At 33.8% G+C, this 7,959-nt stretch overlaps 1 non-coding gene across 1 annotated transcript; it reads right to left on the bottom strand.

Moving 5' to 3' along the window:
* Window positions 1-1,078: 1,078 nt before the first annotated feature.
* On the bottom strand, window positions 1,079-1,150 carry TRNAW-CCA (transfer RNA tryptophan (anticodon CCA)). Its single transcript has one exon. It is a non-coding gene; the product is annotated as a tRNA-Trp (tRNA).
* Window positions 1,151-7,959: the final 6,809 nt, after the last annotated feature.

Below are 7,959 nucleotides of genomic sequence, written 5' to 3'. Positions count from 1 at the left end.
GGGTGCGTTTGTTTTGGGTGAAAATGGTTTCAGGAAATCATTTTACACCCCTCAACCTGTTTGGTAAATCAGTTTCCGTGTTGACCGTAAAATAAGGCTGTTTTGGCGTAAAAGGATTTCAGTTTTTATTTTCACTTCAAACCAATTACACTCCTCACAGACACACTCCTCACACAAACTCTCTCGAAGCTCCTCTCACACACACTCTCTCAAAGCTCCTCACAAACACACTCAATGGATTTCCGGAAAACACACCCAAAGAGAGAGTGAAAGAGAGCCCAAGCACACTCCACCTGAAGCACATCCTCACCGGTCAGATCGTCGTCCTCGTCACTGTCGCCTCCTTCGTCCTCGATCTCGTCGCCTCCTTCGTCACCGATTGCACCAAGATCGCGTCTTTGAGATCACGGCGCCAAGTTCGTGCTTGCGAGATCACGCCGTCCTCCTCTGGGTCAGATCATCACCTTCGATCTCATCGTCGTCTCGATCGCGCCGCCATCTCGATCTTGTCGTCCTCCTCTGAAAAAAAAAAAAAAAAAAAAAAGGTGGTGGTGTGGGTGGTGGATTTTTTGTGGGTTTTGTGTTGTATGGTGGTGGGTTTTATGTGGATAGTGGTGGTGGATTTTCTGTGAGTGCTGATGTGTGGGTGGTGGTAGATTTTGTGATATAAAATTAGTTTGGAAGCTGAGAAAATGGTTGAGAAAATGTGAAAATTTTGTAAAAAAATAACATTTTCAGAATGTTACCAAACACTAAAAATTGTTTTCTAATATAATTTTTAAAATGCAACCAAACATTAAAAAATATTTTCCTTTCCTGAAAATATTTTTCGTGGAATGTCAGGACGTCTGGTCAAGTGGCAATTAGTGATTGGCCCAAAAAAGAAAAAAAAAAGTTTCGTTGTAGTTCTGGAGGACAAGTGGAATTAGTGGTTGGGCTTTGGGCCCGAAAAATTATCTAGTTTTTTTAAATGGGATGAGTTGCTTTTAAGTTTCGTTGAATGTCTGGGAATTAGTGATTGGGCTTTCGCCCCGAAAAGTTTTTTTATTTTTAAAAAAAGCTGGGACCATTAGGGACTTGAACCCGACGTGAATCGAACACGCAACCTTCTGATCTGGAGTCAGACGCGCTACCATTGCGCCACGGATCCCTTTGGTATTAATTGACGCCAGGTATATATATTAATGATTCTATGTGGAACGTAACCAAAATAGTAAAATAAGCATGCACTTTTCCTTTGAAAATGACTAATGACATTTCCCAAAGATGTTGTTTCTTTCCTTTTCGTTCAAGCTTTCACACTTATCATTTTTGTCTTTCCAAGTGAATGCTAATGAATTGCTATAATAAAAAGAGGCCACGATTAAGAAGTTTGAGTAGTGTGGATCCAATTTATTTATTTATTTTGGCAAAAGGTGTGATCTATTTATTTTTCTCACTTTTTTTTTTTAATAATTCCATAGTTGGGGGATGGAGATTAAATTTTGGACATTTAAGGGGTGTGTAGCCAACTTGCCAAAATCGATCCAATTAGATCCAACTCAACCTACCAGGTTGAGTCGATTTTAGGGGTTAGTGGGTTGGGTGTGGGTCAATAAATTCACAAATCTACCTAACTCAACCCGAACCACTTATAATATATATATATATATATAGTATAATTTTATTATTTACTCTTGTTTATAATAGAACTATTTTTCGTTTTTTGTTTCTCAACTGAGTTGAGAAAGAATTATTTGATATCTTACTAACTAAATTCAATGTCATTTGATTTGATTATTTGTATTGGTTGATGCACTACCAATAGATTATTTTTGTTGGTTTTGAAATTTGAAGCACTAAAAAATAACTTGTGTTGATTTGGTATTATGCTCAGGTTTATTTGGTTGTAAATTTACTCTTACTTGTATTGGTATTATTCTAATGCTCAATTATAAATTATAAATTAAAAAATAAAAATAAAAATAACTGTCAAATTCATGGGTCCAACCCGACCTAACCCATTCCAGGTGGATTAAGTTGGACCCCTGTGATGGGTTAGGTTTAGTTGGATTTTTTTCAACCTGACCATGCTAGGTATGATTGAAAAAATCACTCAACCCAACTCATACACAGCTCTAGACACCTCAATTGAAAACACCTTGAATTTACTAATTGAATTACAAAACTCTTAACACTCTAATAATAATTAATATTAATGAATCATGATGAAATTTGTTAGTACTACTTAGAGTCTGTTTGGGATCCGCTTATTTTGCTGAAAGTGTTGTAGATAAAGGTAAAAGTTAGCTAAAATAGTATAATGGAACCCATAAATAGTACCAAAAAGTGCAATAGAACCCATGAATAGTACCAAAAATAAGCTGAATTGTAAAATAAGTTAGCAAAAATAATCTTTTTCAAAATGACACTTAGAGCATTAGCATTGGAGGGTGTAAAACCCCCTAAATTACTATTTTAAACCATCAACCCACCAAAAAGAAGCATTACCCCAATCGTTATTTCTAAAAAAAATTTGCAACCCAACTACAGTATTGTTAGTTTTAGAAAATATTGTTCATGAGTAGTAAATTTAAAGTTTTTTTTTTTTTTTAATTCACTTCTCACTTACTCTCTCTTCTTTATACTATTCATGGTTTGTAGATTTATATTATTTTAATGAGTTATATGTTAAAATAAAAACTAAGATGTTGGGTGATTTGTGAAATTGTATGATAAAATAGATAAAATAACTTTTTTGAAGGTAAATTGACAAATTTTTTTAAGAATCCAGATGATAATGCTCTTATATACATTTGGGTAAATTATACTAACATTTTCGAGGTTGGACTCATTATACTTAATTGTCAAGATATGAAACTTTGTGCCAAATTATCAAAACAATTTTCCAACTTTAAAGACAATATTCTGAATCAATGGGAAATTGTTGATTCTATCGTTAAATTTGTGAACTTTTAGGATTGCCCTAATTGAATTTGTATACTAGTTCTTTCTTAGGAACAAAAGTTAGGAACATTGTTGCTTATTGAAGAACATTCCTAGAATCCACTTCTATTTATATTGTTCATCTTATTCATTCATATTTATTAAACTCGAACTAAATATCCTATGATTTTTTAGGGATGACACATAAGTGCAATCCCAGCAAGACTCTGAAACTGAGTTAAAACTCAGAAAGATGAAGTTGTGGAAGCTGCATTGATCCAAATCCGAAGTTAATTGAGCAATGTTGAAGAGTTGAAGACATCTCCCACCTCACCGTCCCCACGTCGCCCTAAAACAAGCGGACGAATGGCTCTGCTCCGAGTCAACTTGATCGTCTTTGATTATGAACTAATTACCTTGTAGATGTGTATAGAGAAGAATACGCCTTAAGAAATTACCAGAGGCCTTGGTTGTACACTACAATTTCAGCAACAAGACATCAAAGCACCACCATGGTTTATGCATAATCATGTTGATCCATAAGTAACAAGAGCGAGCCTAACATGTGATATTTGACCAGACTAAAGCGCACATTTCGTATGCTGAACAGACCTACAATAGAATACTTACATCACCAGGTATAAGTATTCCCCTGTTATGGCTATTCCTCAGTTTTAAAGGAATAAACATTCCTCCTCAAAAGGATTTTAATAGATATTACATTACTCAATTAACAAATTTAAACAAGCAACTAAATATAAATAAATAAAAAGATTGCATCACAGAACCCTGTCAGGCCCAATCCCACTCCATCGCCTCATCAGCCATTCCGAGGACATATCTGACTTGACCAAGTCTTTTGACTCCAACTACATCTCATTCACCTCCAAAAAACACTCTAAATTTGGGATATGAGCCACCTCAGGCTGCGACTAGTTGAGTCCGGCCTTACGCAGCCTTGCCCAATTGGTTTTAGGCCTCATAACTGGCTCATAAGAGCAGAGAAGCCAAGGCTCTTTCAGCCTTAATCTGATCCACTCAAGGCAAGATCATACTTATTTAAGCTTTAGTCAAGCTATAATTAACTGGCTTAGTCAAAGTTCACCAAAAAGCTACCTCACTCACTGCCCTTGACCCATCAAAATCTTTCTTGATTTCCCAGTCAGTTGAAAGCATTGGATGCATAATCCAACCTGAAAAATCACGTTCTCATGGCGGCCATTGACAATTTAAGTTTTTGTCAAGATATAAATCTTTTGTAATTGATAAATTATTCTTAATAGAAGAGAAAGAAGATGGGGGTTGTATTTGCAAGCTTCATCGGAACTGAACGTAACTTCCATGGATTTTTTGACCAACAATGTTTTTTTAACAGGACATTTGGGGCTTTATTACAATTTTCCAACCAAATAGATGGATAAAAAAAATTATTTCATTATAGCTTCTTCTGTTCTAAGTAAAACTGCTTTTTATTCCTGCTATAATCACATTCAGCATATGAAGTGGCACTGGCACTCATATGTTAAGGTAATTTGCAAATCATTATTTCTCATAGGGGAAAACAAATAAAATAATAATAATAATTAAAAAATAAATAAATAAACAAATATGTTAAGGTAATCTACACAGTATTATTTCTCTTAACGGCAGAAACACTAAAAAACAAACATGTATGTTTGTCTAAAATGTGATTCTTTGTTGCTAAAACCTTAGTAGTGTCTCTTGATTAAGAATTTTTGATGTGGGATTTTACTTGAAATTGTAATTTGAGAATTAATTATCATTGTTATGACAATATTCTAATTTCTATATATACTTTGTCTAAAAAACGAAACTTTAAATTGATTATATTGAAATGCCCATCAATTTAAAAGTTCATATTTTGAAAATTCTACAAATATTTTCATACTTCATCATCCAAACGCAGCTTAATCGGAAAGATATAAAATGGCTTTCATACTCAAAATAAACAGATGCCCCTTTTCTATGTAAAATGGCTTTCATATTTCACAATTCAAAAACCTCAAGCTTTATCTCCAAAGAGAAAGGAACTAATAAATTTTCATGCGGCACAGGGTAGATAGAGATAGTTGTTTTGAAAACTATACAACTTCCCTAGTTGATCCATTTCCATTGACACCTAGTTACTGCAAGAATAAGAAATCTCATTAAAATAAATAAATGAGAGATGTTAAAAAACATGTAGGTGTCACATAAGCAAAAAATATTGAACATACAAGAAATATGCTAAACTTTTAAGAAAAAGATCTTCTCGAATAGCTGCATTAAGTAGAAGACTCTCCAAATCACCTTACATTTGAATCATAGAAATTGAACACACAAGTTTGCTATTTTCAAAGGTTATTTCCATTGAAAAATGTATTAGAAATCGACAAAAAAAGTATTTTCGACAGTTAAAATGACAGTTGAAACCTTTCAACTGAAAACTATGTTGAGAATTTTTTTTTCTACAACCTATGTGACCATAGCCACTAGAAAAATATGATTCACCTTTATCAACGATTATTAAACGTCAAAATATTATTAAAAACCGTTGAAACATATGTTGTCTTGAGATAAGTTTCAACAATTAGAAATTGTTGAAATAAGTATTTGTTTTTAAAAAAATAAATAAATAAACAATTTTGAATTCACTCCTTCACGTGATCATTCAAAATATAAACATAAACACAATTGTGCAATTCCAAATTAAACTTCACTCTCATATAAAAACAAAAACACCCTTCTAATTTTCAAATATTCAAATAGTTCCATCTTCCATGCTTTCGAAATGACTAATTAAAATTGAAAACCATTGTGCTCCATCAATTATCCTCAAGTAACATATATATGGAGAAGTGTCACTTCCCAACAAGAAGGCCAGGTCCATGACAAAAGCTAGTATCATTGAAAAACGATGATGCATCCTTTCTTCTTGTACTTCCCCAAAGAGGACACCCCATCCCTCCTCCCATATTTTCGTTACTCCATAAAATACATACAGACATGCATATTGCAATTTTTTTAACAGAACGTTCAATATCAAGTCTTACAAGTGCATATCTTCCCAGTTTTCTCCAAGTTTCATTATAGATATTACAGCATTGTGTGCATCAAGGACAGCCTGCAAAACATTATAATTAGAAAAAGAACCACTGAACAATAAACTCTCTGCATTTTTGTTTGGTATCTATTTAGTAAAGTAGTGATAGACAGTGGTTAGGTAAATTTTATATATATATATATATATATATATAAAAACATACCCGAGGAGAGAGGAGGAAGTTGTAGGGTCAAAGTATTGGGCCAGGGCCCGAAGAGGAATAGGAAAGGTTGAGTCATTAATTTGGACACAACACCGAACACGGGCCCAAGGAGCAATGACTCCTGAGGAAGGAGATGGATCCGCTAAAGTACCATACAGCATTCTACGAAGTAAGCTGCAAACTAAAGGAAATAAAAGTCAGTGGCAGACAAGGAGCCGCCAGGCTGGAGCTGCCTGTCCCATCCATATTAAATGGTGTACACCAGCTTTATCAGCCACATTAAATGAGGAAGTGACATGAACAGTGTTGGCCATAACTACACCAACTATCGCCGCCACCTACTTCAGATGCCAAAGGTGACAGGTGTTGAAGAGGGGTGAAGGCCAGGTAAAGATGGACGGAGAGGATGCAATCGGAAATGGCTATAAAAAGAGGAGGTATGGGATTCTTTTGGGGGACTTTTTTGGCTGGCCTTTAGAGGAGCCCCTGTGTAAAGTTGTTCATCTAGTCCTGAGTATAAACTGGATTCTTGCCAAAGATAATTCTCGGGCTGAACCCATGCTTGTTGTTCTATTTCATCTCTTATAAATTCTAGTGGTTTGGACCAAGTTTAATAAATTCAGTCCATTGCTTTAAGTGGGCTGGTGTGCAAGCATTTTCTCTTTTTGGGTCCTTACAATATATATAGTATAATTTTATTATTTACTCTTGTTTATAATAGAACTATTTTTTGTTTTTTGTTGTTCAACTAAGTTGAGAAAGAATTATTTGATATCTTACTAACTAAATTCAATGTCATTTGATTTGATTATTTGTGTTGGTTTGATGCACTACCAATAGATTATTTCTGTTGGTTTTGAAATTTGAAGCACTAATAAAATAACTTGTGTTGATTTAGTGTTATGCTTAGGTTTATTTGGTTATAAATTTACTCTTATTTGTGTTGGTGTTATTCTAATGCTCAATTATAAATAAAAATAAATAAAAAACTGTCCAATCCATGGGTCCAACCCGACCTAACCCATTCCAAGTGAATTAAGTTGGACCCCTATGTTGGGTTGGGTTTAGTTGGATTTTTTCCAACCTGACCATGCTGGGTCTGATTGAAAAAATCCCTCAACCCAACTCATACACACTCCTAGACACCTCAATTGAAAACACCTTAAATTTAGTAATTGAATTACAAAACTCTTAACACTCTAATAGTAATTAATATTCATAAATCATGATGAAATTTGTTAGAACTACTTAGGGTCCGTTTGGGATCCGCTTATTTTGCTAAAACTGAAAACTTTTTGCTAAAAGTATTGTAGATAAAAGTAAAAGTTAGCTGAAATAGTATAATGAGACCCATGAATAGTACTAAAAAGTGCAACAGGACTCGTGAATAGTACCAAAAATAAGCTGAATTGTAAAATAAGTTGGAAAAAAATAATTTTTGTCAAACGGACACTTAGAGCATTAGCATTGGAGGGTGTAAAACCCCCCAAATTACTATTTTAAACCATCAACCCACCAAAAAGAAGCATTACCCGAATTGTTATTTCTATAAATTTGCAACCCAGCTACAGTATTATTAGTTTTAGAAAATATTGTTCATGGTTTGTAAATTTAAAGTTTTTTTATTTTATTCACTTCTCACTTACTCTCTCTTCTTTATACTATTCATGGTTTGTAGATTTATATTATTTAATTGAGTAGTTTATATTATTTTAATGAGTTGTATGTTAAAATAAAAACTGTGATGTTGGGTGACTTGTGAAATTGT

The sequence above is a fragment of the Quercus suber genome, unplaced genomic scaffold (genome assembly GCF_002906115.3).
Source record: "Quercus suber isolate HL8 unplaced genomic scaffold, Cork oak 2.0 scaffold_539, whole genome shotgun sequence".
Taxonomy (NCBI): Eukaryota; Viridiplantae; Streptophyta; class Magnoliopsida; order Fagales; family Fagaceae; genus Quercus; species Quercus suber.
Note: the sequence above shows the minus strand (reverse complement) of the source record. Positions and strands in the feature narration are given on the sequence as shown.